We start from the raw sequence: 13,960 nt of genomic DNA, 5'->3' as shown, positions 1-13,960 counted from the left end.
AAATAGGTTCCCCCACTTACTTACTCTGTGTATAATGAAGAAAATTCCCAGAGGATGGTGTAATGCAATAGTTATTTTGCTTTACAAATAAAGGTGACTCAAAAAATCTTAGTAACTATCGACCAATTAGCTTCTTACCAGTTATTTACAAACTCTTCCCTAAAATCCTAACGAACAGAATAACAAAAAATTTGAGAGAAAACCAACCTCCAGAACAGACATGATTCCGAAATAGGTTCTCAACTACAAATCATCCACACACACACTGAATCAACTAACTGAGAAACAACTGAATATAATAAACCAATGTGCTTAGGTTTTGATGATTACGAGAAGGCTTTCGACTCAGTGGAGCACATAACTTTTAAAAATTCATTGCTGGGACAAGGCGTAAATGAGAACACTGTAAAACTGCTCGAAAACATATATGTGTATAAAGAGGACACTGCTACAGTTAGATTACATAAAGGCACGGACAAATTTTGGAACGAGAAGGGCGTGCATCAGGAAGATAAACTTTTGCCAAAATTGTTTACAGAAAGCCAGAAAGTATTTTCAGAAAGCTAGACTGAGAAACAAGAAGTGAACATAGATGAAGAAAAGCTAAACAATTTAAGATTTGCAGATGACATTGTCCTAACCTCAGAACCAGCAGAGACATTGCAAGAAATGTTAAATCACCAAAATAGAGAAAGTCTCAAAGTAGGGCTAACGATGAACTGGAGTAAAACTAAAGTAATGTTTAACCCAAATACACCAAAGGATGTCATCAGAATAAGCGAAGAAATTCCTGATAAGTCGAGGAGTACAATTACTTGGGGCAAACCAACGAAAGACCATGATAACGAAATAAAAAGACGCATTACAATTGAATGGAAAGCTTTTGGTAAACACAGAGACATCATGAAAAGTAGCTTGCCAATATGTATGAAATGAAAAGTATATAACTAATGTATAATCCCAGCTATGACGTACGCTTCTGAAACCTGGAAACTGACATAATCGATGGAAAATCAACTAATCCGTTCTCCAAGAGCAATGGAAAGGTCAATGTTGGAAATATCTTAAGGAGACAAGAAAAGATAAACTTGGGTGAGAAAGTAGACTACTGTAAAGTCAAAGATATTATAGAAATTATAAAAGAACATAAATGGAGGTGGATAGGTCATGTAGCGAGAATGAGGGATAACCGATGGAGCAAGAGGCTGACTGACTGGACTCCAAGCGATTGTAAGCACAGCAGAAAAAGGCCAGACAGGAGGTGGCGAGATGAAACAGAGAAGTTTGCAGGTTAGACGTGGCTCAGTCAAGAAATTCGTGGAAAAGGATGGGATAGGCCTTTAACAGTGGACTTGCCATGGCCGATGATGATGATTATATATATATATATATATATATATATATATATATATATATATATATATATATATATATATATATATATTTTTTTTTTGTTACGGAACAGAGAAAGATAATGTACACTTTAAGTGAGAATACTAAAAATCACTACTGTCCCGTAAAGTTCCAGGTTCAAAACAAAAGAGTTAGATAAAATTACAAGTTAAAGTTTAATGCACAAACTAACAACAAAACATTCAGGACTCATAAGGATAATGTAATGGCAAAAAACAGGTTAAATATATGGTTAACTGCAATAGCCTCTATTAACACGAAATTAGCAAGTGTAAATTTATCTAAGTCAGCCCTGATAAAATGAAAATCCCAGATACTACTCAGTGAATGCAAGATATATTATTACAGATACGAATTATTATTAATAATTGGCTGACATAACCTTACATTAATCACAAAAACCTTACTAGGCTTAAGAATTAACACCTTATGCTACACAGTACAAGAAAAATGCAACAACACTTATACTCAAATTACACAGCTGCTAGATGGTTGGAGACTTCCTGAGCACTCACAATAATAACAACTGTACAGGGGAGGACAGAGATGTGAGCAAAATGAGGAGTAGATCTAGTTGGCAATTAATGTAGAGACTGAGCTCATTATATAGGGGCCGGCAGAGCTTGATACAACTTGTAAGAAGGACGCGCAAATGAAGCCATGGGGACAAAGAGTTGACAATCCTGCTCTGAACAACAGAAAGAACGACTTAATCTACTATAACGGTAGAAGGGGGGACTGAGGTAGAAGAACACGCTCGTGATCAAACATGCAGCATACTGTACGTTAGAATTACACAAAGGATGATGAAATCATAGGCTATGTAACACCTCCCCACAAAGAAAAAGAAATTTACAAAGGAAATTTCTTATTACACTAAAACAATCTAAAGTCTAGATAAGCAATCTGCAATAACATTTTCTTTCCCCTTGACATGTTGTATGTCTAATGAATACTCCTGAAGAAGTAGACTCCATCTTGTCAATCTCTGATTTTTATCTTTAAACTTACTAAGGAATTTCAGTGGGTTATGATCGGTATAAATGACTATGGGGTCAAAACCAGAACACAAATAAAATGAAAAATGCTGTAAACCCAAAATCAAGGCCAAAAGCTCTTTCTCAATAGTTGAGTAGTTCTTTTGAGGTGGAGTGAACTTCTTACTGTAATAAGATACAGGGTGTTCAATACCCTGATCATCCTCTTGCAGCAAAACAGCCCCAGCTGTTACGGAACAGAGAAAGATAATGTACACTTTAAGTGAGAATACTAATAATCACTACAGTCCCGTAAAGTTCCAGGTTCAAAACAAAAGAGTTAGGTAAAATTACAAGTTAAAGTTTAATGCTCAAACTAACAACAAAACATTCAGGACTCATAAGGATAATGTAATGGCAAAAAACAGGTTAAATATATGGTTAACTGCAATAGCCTCTATTAACACGAAATTAGCAAGTGTAAATTTATCTAAGTCAGCCCTGATAAAATGAAATTACCAGATAATACTCAGTGAATGCAAGATATATTATTACAGATACGAAATATTATTAACAATTGGATAACATAACCTTACATTAATCACAAAAACCTTACTAGGCCTAAGAATTAACACCTTATGCTACACAGTACAAGAAAAATGCAACAACACTTATACTCAAATTACACAGCTGCTAGATGGTTGGAGACTTCCTGAGCACTCACAATAATAACAACTGTACAGGGGAGGACAGAGATGTGAGCAAAATGAGGAGTAGATCTAAGTGGCAATTAATGTAGAGACTGAGCTCATTATATAGGGGCCGGCAGAACTTGATACAACTTGTAAGAAGGACGCGCAAATGAAGCCATGGGGACAAAGAGTTGACAATCCTGCTCTGAACAACAGAAAGAACGACTTACTCTACTGTAACGGTAGAAGGGGGGACTAAGGTAGAACACGCTCGTGATCAAACATGCAGCATACTGTACGTTAGAATTACACAAAGGATGATGAAATCATAGGCTATGTAACAATATATGTATATATATATATATATATATATATATATATATATATATATATATATAGATAGATAGATAGAAGATAGATGGATAAATAGACAGATAGATAGATAGATAGATAGATATAGATATCAACAGATAGATACGTAGATAGATACACACACACACACACACACACCCTCATACACTGTACAGTATATATATGTATATATATATATATATATATATATATATATATATATATATATATATATATATATATATATATATATATTCTCCTTCGGTAATTTATTTAGGTTCACCACAAGTTATTGTATAAATTCTTGGGAATATATACATGGAGACGCCAGATGTAATAACAAGAATAATAATAATAATAATAAATCTTGCTTAATCCTACCCCTGCCACAGAATCAGTTGGTGTTTTGTTAATGCTTTCATCAAAAAATTGAGTCAGGTGTGGGAAAATCTATTAATCAAATTACTACTCTTTGAGCAGAGCTTATTGAACTTAAACATCATTAAATGAAGGTTAAGGTGGTATGGTAATGTGCCTATTGTGGTGTGGTGTTGCGTTCACGGTAGTGTGTGAAGTGAGGTGTGGTGTTGCGGTATGGTAATGTGTGGATTTTGGTGTGGTATTGCGACCATGGCAGTGTATGGTCTGTGGTGTTGTGTTGCGTCTTGGTAGCGTGTGGACTGTGGTGTGGTGTTGTGGCCATGATAGTGTGTTGATTGTGGGATGGTGTTGGGGCCTTGGTGGTGTGGTAGTGTGTGGATTGTTGTTTTGTGTTGCCGCCATGGTGGTGTGGTAGTGTGGGGCTGAGTTGTGGTGTTGTGACCTTGGTGGTGTGGTAGTGTGAGGGTTGCGGTGTGGTTTAGCAGCCTTGGTGGTATGCTGGTGCGTGGGTTGTGGTGTGGTGTGGCGGCTATGGTGGTGTGGTTGTTTGGGGTTGTGATGTGCTATTGCTGCATTGGTGGTGTGGTATTGTGTGGATTTTAGTGTGGTGTGGCAGCCATGTCGGAGTGGTAATGTGGGACTGTGATGTGCGGTGGAGCCGTTGGTGGTGTGGTACTGTGTGAGTGGTTGGGTGGTGTTGTGTGGCGGGCACAGTAGTGTGGTAGTATGAGGATGCTGATGTGGCGACCATGTGAGTGTAATAGTGTAACGGTGGTGCTGTGACTTGGAGTGGTAGTGTGGGGTGGTACTGCGGTGTAGTGGAGATGGTAATGTTAGAGTGATATTGTGGTGTTCTGGCGTAGTACATGTGGTAGTGTAGGTGTGCTGTTTTCGTTGTGGTAGGGGTGGTAATATGGTAGTGTGAGGGTGATAGTGTGGTATTGTGGGAGTGGTAGTGTGGGAGTAATGGTGTGGTGTGGTGACTAAGGTAGGGTGTGGCAGAAAGCAGGGACAATCACTGACCACCATCACCCGCATTTTTTGTCAACAGGTTTTACTTATCCAGTTGTGTGTGGGGGAAGGGAGAGGGAAGGTGTAGAATCACTGGTTTTATGAACACCCATCTCTATACTGGTCTCCCTTTCTCCTCACAATGGTTGTGCTAGATTTGCCACTACTGCTTAACACGACACTGGCCACAGCGAACCACAACTTTCTATTGGGCTGGCAATGAGGAACACAATCCTCACACTAAAACATCGACTTAAAATTTGGCAGTAGTAAACTCTCTGGCACTTGTCTCTTGAATATTTCATTTATCATTGTGATGAGCTGTAAATATGATCTTGTAGGACAAATTCATGCAAATTCGTCTGAAAATCCAAATTCGTTCCGGAAATAAATGCGCAAATGTAGAAGTAAAAATGGAAACACGTGTGAAAGTGCGAGGGATGAAAGTGGACGAACACTAGCCTGTTGAAGTGAAGAAAGGAGCAGATGTACAGCACATTTCGAAAGGCTGGCGGATGGGACTGGTGAGAGCAGAGCCACTGCAAACATAATTGGTTTTGGTGACGTGCAAAGAAGGAAATTAATGCCAGGAAATATGACACTGGCAGAACTTAAAAAATTCTATGTAGCGGCTAAAGAATGACAGCAGCGGGAGTTGATGATACGTATGTAGTGATGATTTAGTGTAGTGGAGAGAGTGGAATTAAGTTTGTTTGTGATACTCTGTGAGAAGGCATGGATGAGAAAAACTGTATCAGCGAAGTGGAAAAAGCTTGTGACTGTACTCCCGTACAAAAATTGTCTTGGCATAAAAGTCTTGAGTGTAGTAACAAAGGTATATGGAAAAATTATCATATATAAAGTAAAAGATATTTCAGGATGCCTGGCGAATGACGAAACGGAGGGCATTAGAAATGGTAGAGGATGTATGGATCATATTTTTATAGTGAGACACATAGTGGTCGAGCCTAGTGAAAGAAGACTAAAAGGTATTATTAGTACTCCAATGTCAGAACTGCAGGGTTTTCATGAGTGCAGCGTTCTATGCTACTGAGCACAGACTTGTTGTCGCTACTCTAAGTCTGCAAATCAATACTGAGAAAATACCAAGAACCCACTAATAAAAGGTTCCATCCTAAGAGACACACAGATAAGTAGTGTGCCTGCAGGTATGTAGCGGCAGTCTTTGACTGCTGTAGTCTGATATGCTCAGTGCTGTTCAGGACCTATTGAACGATGGGATATGTTTAAACATGTTACTCTCTCAGCAGCTACCGAATGCACTGGAATCAATGATAGGATGTCTCGCCAGGGATGCTGACGACAACTGATGAGATTTGTACTGCCAGACTGGCTGGGGATTGGGAGCAGCATGCGCTTTTGTCCCTTCAGGCAAGAGTTTCGCAGAGAGGGGGCAAGGAGAGGGAAGTCAAGGAAATCACTGAGGAGGAAGAGGGTTTCTTTCATGCAAATAACCTTCGACCAGCCCTGAATAAGCTCCAAAACTCTGTTCAGACTGCTTGTGGACAGCTCACATCAGGGTGAGATGAGTAAAGGGGAACGTTAGGCTGAGTACTCTGAGCACCTGTATATGGCAGAACCCCATTGAAGAGCTCCCACTGTCTTGTGTGCAACCTTTGGTTGCCATGCCACCATTCAGAGATGTAATATCTTTTGATGAAATAAAGAAGGCAGTGACCAGGTTGAAAAGTGGTGGGGCACCAGACATTGGTGGCATCACTGTGTACACACACAGAAGTAGTACGATATACTATCGTCATTCTACCTTACTGGACAAGGGGTTTGGGCATCCCTGTCTGGAAAGGGAAAGGAGACCAATGTGACTGCAGTAATACTGTAATGTTACGGTACTAAGTGTGCAAGGCAAGGCTCTTGGTCATGTGCTGTTGATGCATATCAGGGACCATGTGCTGTAGCTTCAGAGGCATGTGCAACCTGGATTCACGCCAAAGAAGTCTGGATTCTAGCTTTATAAGTTCTCATGGAATGCCGTCTTGGGTTTCAGCAGGGACTGACTGCTTGCTGCCTACATCAGTCTCAAGAAGGCATTTGATTCAGTGGGTCGAGAGGCACTATGGGAACTCCTACGATTATACTGGATCCCCGAAATCTAATTTGGTTTACAACTGGTCTGTATTCAAGCATGGAAAGTGCTCTCAAGTGTGTGTGTTGGCAGGGTGTGTGTGTGCATCCGACTTCTTTTCACTAAGTTCTGAAGTAAGACAGGCACTACTCCTTGCTTCACCACTCTCCAACACTTGCATGGACTGGAAGCTGGATCTGGCTGTGAGTCGGGGCCATTGTGTACTACCAATTGTCAATTTTATTGTTTCTGTCCTTGACTTTGCTGATGATCCAGTTATTTTTGTGGATTACTGAAAGCTATCCCGAATCCTCTCGAACTATTCAACGTGTAATAGAAGCCAAAGAACTAATGATCTCCTGGGCCAAGACCAAGGTCCATGCATTTGGTAGGTTGTTGGATGAAACAGTACATTATTTTCAGGGAAGTGGAGACCACATAGCAGTACTGAGAAGATGAGCTTACCTTGGTAATGTGTTCCACTACAATGGAAGGTCAGATTATGAAATCTCTCATCACGCTGGTCTGGCCTGTGGTGTTATGAATTCGCTCGATTCGGGTATTTGGCGTTGTAATTTTTGTGTGTGGAAGGACGGAAGCCGAATCTTCAGGCGCTGTTGCTTCCTGTCTTCTTTCCTGGTTGTAAATGTGGATACTAAATCGTGCCTTGAGCAGCAAATTGATTTCTTTGATACTAAATGCCTTCACAGGGTAATAGGATAATACTGGTGTGAACGAGTGTGTAATGAACGCATATTCCTTGAGACAGATTCAAGGCCTATTACCCACATTATACGAGGAAACCAATTCAAATCATATAAGCAAGTGGCGAATTTTCTTGAAGTTCCTCCTGTTCATAGGGTGACATCTGAAAGAGTCAACCCCGGAGTGGAGATGACCAAGAGGATGGCTGCAAAACATGACTGGAGCAAGTCGACCGTGCTTTTCGGGAGATACTTAGGGGGATGGGAAGAGTCGCTGCTTGGAGGCTTGCGAGAAGGAACGCCGTGGGTGGAGTCAGAGGGCGAGTGAGGCTATGTGCTCTGCTGCGTTTTCCCCCAGTGAGTGATTGTCTTATCATCCAATCAATGTCGAGTCACAAAGTGATTAAAAAAAAGTGTCTGAAGTCAGTGAAGGACAGGTAGTGATACCAACCCTTTCTTCATCGGGCAGCTGTAGTGTTGTATCCTAACCAAAGCCAGACGATTTCTGTTCAGTGAAAAGCGGGCCATAGGAGCTTGAATCTTGCTAATTTTGATGAAACCTGTGGTTTTGTTACGTATTTTAACTTTCATTTACTGTAGTTTGCTTGCTAAATGTTTGGTAGCCGCATTTCAATTGTATAAAAAATATAAATTAGCAATCTTATACGCAGCACAATCTTCGGATACTTGTGACTAAGGCCCCACGTTAGCTTTGGTGAACGACAGCAGCACATTGTCAAAGCCACTACGTCAGGGCAGATAACGTGCCGCTACACCAAAAACAAGCATTTTTTTTTCCTCTCTGTAGTTTATGATGGACTGGTCCCTGAAAACACGTGGCGCAACACATAATTACCTGACCTGCCAATCCAGCCATGTCCGGTAAGTCACGTAATGAGTCGTTTATGCGAAGAAAAACTGTACATCAATTCTTCAGTTTATGAGCAACTGGCTCCTTGATAATGCAATGCGTAACTCGTGAACTTCCTGATCCACTACGTATTTATATCATCATTATCGTCATCATTATCATCGACAGGGTCAACATCTTCATCTTCTTCATCCTGACCTTCTCCCACTTACCAATGGGGTTAGGTATAGGATCAAGAATAGAAAGAAAATGAGACTAGCATCAATAATATGCCCAGCAAAATGGATCACATACTCATTGACACATCCTTCAAGCCCCCGGAATCCTGGCACCATCTCACTTTCCTAGTCACCAATACACATGCTCTCTCTCTCTCTCTCTCTCTCTCTCTCTCTCTCTCTCTCTCTCTCTCTCTCCTGGCCTCAGGTTTATTTAGGGAAGATAATTAGGTTCGGTTTGTTTACATTTGATTTGGTTAAGTTTGATTAAGACTGGGTAGATTAAATAACAAGCTCAGTTTGCCTCCTTCCTTCAGTATACCACCTGATGTAAATGGAGTTTTGAGTTTCAGGAAGTCCTGAATCCACCACACCAGGTTAACGTGAGGTGGTGTGTAGATGGGTGATGGATTGGGTTTGGCAGGAGGACAGGCAGCCTGGATCTGTTCTGCCATCCAAACGACTTGAGTGGAATTTGGGCAGCTGAAGTGGATAATGGTTAGGAACTCTCAACGTGCTTACTGTACAGTCCTAAGTCACTAACACCATCATCGTCATTACCTTCAACGTGAATATCAAATCCATCGCTACCACAAGACTAGCTGGTAATGGACTGCTTCCAGACACAAACAAGCAAACAATAAATGCAATTAACGGCCAATGACTACAAAATATGCACTGTATCGTTGTGGTATTAGTCTTTTCTCATAAGCTTGAATAAGTATATGCTGCATGTAAACTTGGGCAAATTGCATGTGACTGCTGGACGTACTGTGATGGTCGTGATGTTACCGTCTTCGGATACTTTAACATATAGGGCATAAAAAAGCTGATCTGGTAAGCCTATTATTATCCTCCCTTTAGAGTGGACTGTTCTACTTGTGGATGAATTATTACTGCCCTCAGGATGTCATTTCAAATTACTTTTAGCATCACTCAGTATTCCAAACTTGCTCTTTTCCACCAAGACACAGTCACAATGGAAACAGTGTTGCAACCATTACAGTGAAGTCCATTTTTGCTATCAGCATTTACCTAATTAACCATATCAAATCTTATCCATCTGACTTCTTGTCGCTGCTTTACTGTTCGTGTTACAACTTACTATAAAAAATATTCGCCGTTATTATCAGTTATGCTACTGATCAAGACCGAACCCTCTCACTTGCTCAACGCGGCACCGGGCATGGCGTATTACGCGATTATTTCCAGTATTCACACCCAGTGTCCATCGCTAATTAACTAATTTCATTACGAAACTAATAATCATTAGGACAGAGCAAATGTAGCATCACATACCATGCTAAGATTGCGGATTACCTAACCTGAAAACTAATCTGGTCACTGGTAGAATGCTCACTGTTTTCATAATATCACATATTAAATTATCAATCGCACTGTTAATACTATTTTGGTGAAATACCCAGTGGTAACTTAACATAACACCAAAAGAGATATGTAGCCAGATTTGTAGCCCTCCTTCAGTATTAATACCCATAGTGTTGTGTGAGAGACAGACAGCAGTCGTCTAATCGTTATAGATTGTGACGTCAGCAGTATGAAAATCGTTTTTTGTGCTACGAACTTTTGTCAAACTAAATTGAGTGAATTAAAAATATACCGCTCAGTTTGATAAATCAAAGCCTCTGTATTATAACATAAACTGTGAAAAATTTAATTAACATGTAATAGGCGTCCACACCGAAAGTGTGGAACGTGTTCGAGGGAGTGAGCAAGTCAGACAGTGCAGAATGTTATCTCATGAGTCTCATCATCTTCCTCTGATTTCCTGACCTCAAAATACTAAAAAGAACTATTAGATTACACCAAAATATTTCCTCACACATCCTAAAACCAATACTCCTCTTGTATTAATTTTAGGTCTAGGGCTTGGGACCTAGCAGGTTAATAATGACTTTGCTTTTTGCTCACTCACAAAAATTACTTTCACCAAATCCTTCGGTGCGCTCCGATTCGAATCAGAAATCAGAAATTCAGAGTTTCGTCGATCAGAGTATTGTATTAGTTTGACTCGGATTCAGTCAAGAATTTCCAAAAAAAGCCAAACAGATGGTATTATTTGTTTTGATAAGGTAAAACCTGGGTGTTCTCAGCAATCGTCGGAAAACACTGCCGCGCTACTCATGCAACCTTAGACCGTTACTTCTTGCGCAGCCGGCTGTTACGCTAAACTTCCTCATAAAAAATCGTTTCCTCGAAATACTGAAAAACTATTGGGAATTACGGATTGTCTATGAAATGAAAATTATCGAGGATTTTTATGCGATTTCCAAAATGGTGTCTATGTCTCTTGTAACTTCAAAATTGGCCGAGATATCCCCCCAAAAAGGTCCCTACTGTACTACAGAGTTTTCCTCCCGACCCCTGCCCCCATCTCTTGCTGATGCGATAAATCTTTCGCTCGGGTACATAATTATGTCGGGGGTCCAAAATGTGAATAAATTTGGTGTTCTTTCTCGCTTCGATAGCTCGAACAATTACATTTCCAGCAAGAAAGCAGTCCACTGAAGTTAAGGTGGTTGATTATGACAAAGGGTTAAGAGCACTCTGTCTACACTCTTAACCTATCATTATCTTCATCAATATTATAATCGCCATCACCATCAATATCACCATTGCTATCATCATCATCATCATCATCATTATCATCGTCATGTTCTTACAGTCTTAGATGCCTTAGGTTAGGTTACGGTTAAATAAAATGAGATTTATCATGAGAAAACACAGACTGTGGTGCTGAAAGGGCAAAAAGTAAGGAAACATGGAGGTGGGTGAGAGACAGTGGGGACAGGCTGGATTTGATTAGCTTTGGGAGTAAATTAGGAGAGGGTAAGTTAGACTATGATAAGATAAATTGCAGTTAGTGCAATCATTCTGGGAAACGAAAACTTTACTTGCTGTGTTAATATGCCTCGTTGTTGTTGTTGTTGTTAAGGTTTTCATGCATTATTGTCCCACCAAGAGCGTAGTGACGCGGGTCTAGGCTAGCCAGTCCAAACGTAATGCAAGTCCGACCAGTAGTTTTTCCAAGAGTGAAATAGCTTACAATAAAAAGATAATTCAGAAACATGGATTGGGGGGGGGGGATAAAGTGCGTGTTTGGGGGAAGGGGAAGGCCTGTTGACGAGGCCTGCGATCCTGTCCTCATTAACCCGTTTGGTACAACACAAAACGGACTGGGAGGGAGAAAAATGCTCAAAGCAACAACACATGGATGTGCCAAACAATTTCCAAAGATACTTTTTGCCTGAACAATATTGATACTGATTTTTAACCAAAGATAAAAATCGGAAAATCATGAGAAAATTACATAGAAAGAGAATCGTCGAACATGTGTGAAGATTCGAGATTTTTATTTTAACAGATGAAGAGAGGGAAAAAAGGCGAACAACAGCAACTAATGTGCACAGCAGAGGATTAAAGAGTGAAGCGACACGCAGGGCTTGTGATGTGCACTTGTGGCCTTAGCTAAAAGCGATATAAAATACACTAATCATCATCATTATCCTTACCATCAGTATCGTCATTATCAACTTTACTATTTTTACAGTGGAATGAAGGACCCTCTCTCTCTCCATCATTATCATTGTCAACATTGTCACTTGCAATACCATTTTCATATACGGTAAATTGAAGGACTCTCTCTCTCTCTCTCTCTGACGGGACTGACACAACCACTTTTATGTGGGTTTCTTGCTAGCATGAATTAGTATGATATTTTTACCTGTACTGAAAGACAACCGGTTATGAGGGCGGAGAGTTCATATTCTTCTTGAAGAAAACTTTATCTTCAAATTCATTTCACCAAGACCACTCAATTTACAGTGTTCATTTTAACAGGATATATCTTTCCCGCCCTGTCTCACAACTCAATATTAAAACGAACCCATTCCATCCATGCCTCCCCTCCCTCCCTACACAATTTTCCTCCTGATCGGTAACGTAGGAGAAATGTTTGACTTGAGCCTACACACCGCTAAGGCCATAGCGTATACATCAGCCACCATCGATGAGAGTACGTCTCTCCAACCCATCCTGTCCATCGACTCACCCACTTCAGATCTTTCCCAGCCAGCCACCACTTTTGCCTGCCTGCCATAACTTCACCTACCTTACATTCCTATCTCCATTGCCCTATTTTACCCAACCCTATTTTCCTAACTAAACATACATAACATCACAATCCCTATTATTACTACCCTGCTAACGCAACTCTATTTGCTAACAAAACATACATAACCGTTAATTCCCACTGTTACTATCCTGTTTGAGACAACCTTCATTTCCTAACTTAACGTAGGTAACCTTACACTACCACTATTACTACCAGGTCTAACCTAACACTACTTCCAACTGGGCCACCTCTGTTTAATTTAACCCTATATTCCTAGTCCAGCCTAAATAACCTTTCCACGCTGCTCATCCTATTTAACTTAGCCCTACCAAACTTACTTGCCTGACTCTGCCGCCCTACCTGCCTTATTTCACTTTGACCTACTTTCCTAACCTGAACTTCCTAACTTTACCAACTTTCCTACCCTATTGTACCTAACCCTGCCTTTCTAACCTAACGTATCTAACCTTATCACACTGCCCATCTTACACATAACCCCACTTTCCTAATCCATTCCACCTCACCATACCACTCTATCTGCCCTAACAAGCTTAACCTTACCTTCCTATGGTGTAGTTCCTTATGTGATATATAACAATAATCCTGTAAGGGGTGGCCATCCGACTTTGAGTTATTTGTTTTACGAGGAGGTGCACTAACCCTCCACCAACCCACTTGTTGACACGTAGGGAGCACGTATGGTTTGGTTATATGGTTACCACCCAGTGTTGTAACTGGATTTTTGGCTTACAGAAAACTGTATATACTGTGTGTGTGTGTGTGTGTGTGTGTGTGTGTGTATATATATATATATATATATATATATATATATATATATATATATATATATATATATATAATACCTTACCTTAGAAACCAGGCCTAGAGATAACCTTGCAAAATTTATGTAGTTGGAAAGTTTGCAAAATTATGAAATTTATAAGATGAGGATGATTAAAAAAGAACGGAGTGTTGTAACAATAGGGAAATGGCAAGGAGAGAAACGTAGTAAACTATGGGAAGTAGGAAGATAGAGGAACGTGGCAAGGACAGGAAGGGTGCCAGGCCAGGAGAATTGTAAGTTTGAGAAGGTGGTGCAGTTA

Source organism: Coenobita brevimanus, chromosome 27, assembly GCF_032717465.1.
Source record: "Coenobita brevimanus isolate Jiangsu-jjx chromosome 27, ASM3271746v2, whole genome shotgun sequence".
Lineage (NCBI taxonomy): Eukaryota > Metazoa > Arthropoda > Malacostraca > Decapoda > Coenobitidae > Coenobita > Coenobita brevimanus.
Note: the sequence above shows the minus strand (reverse complement) of the source record.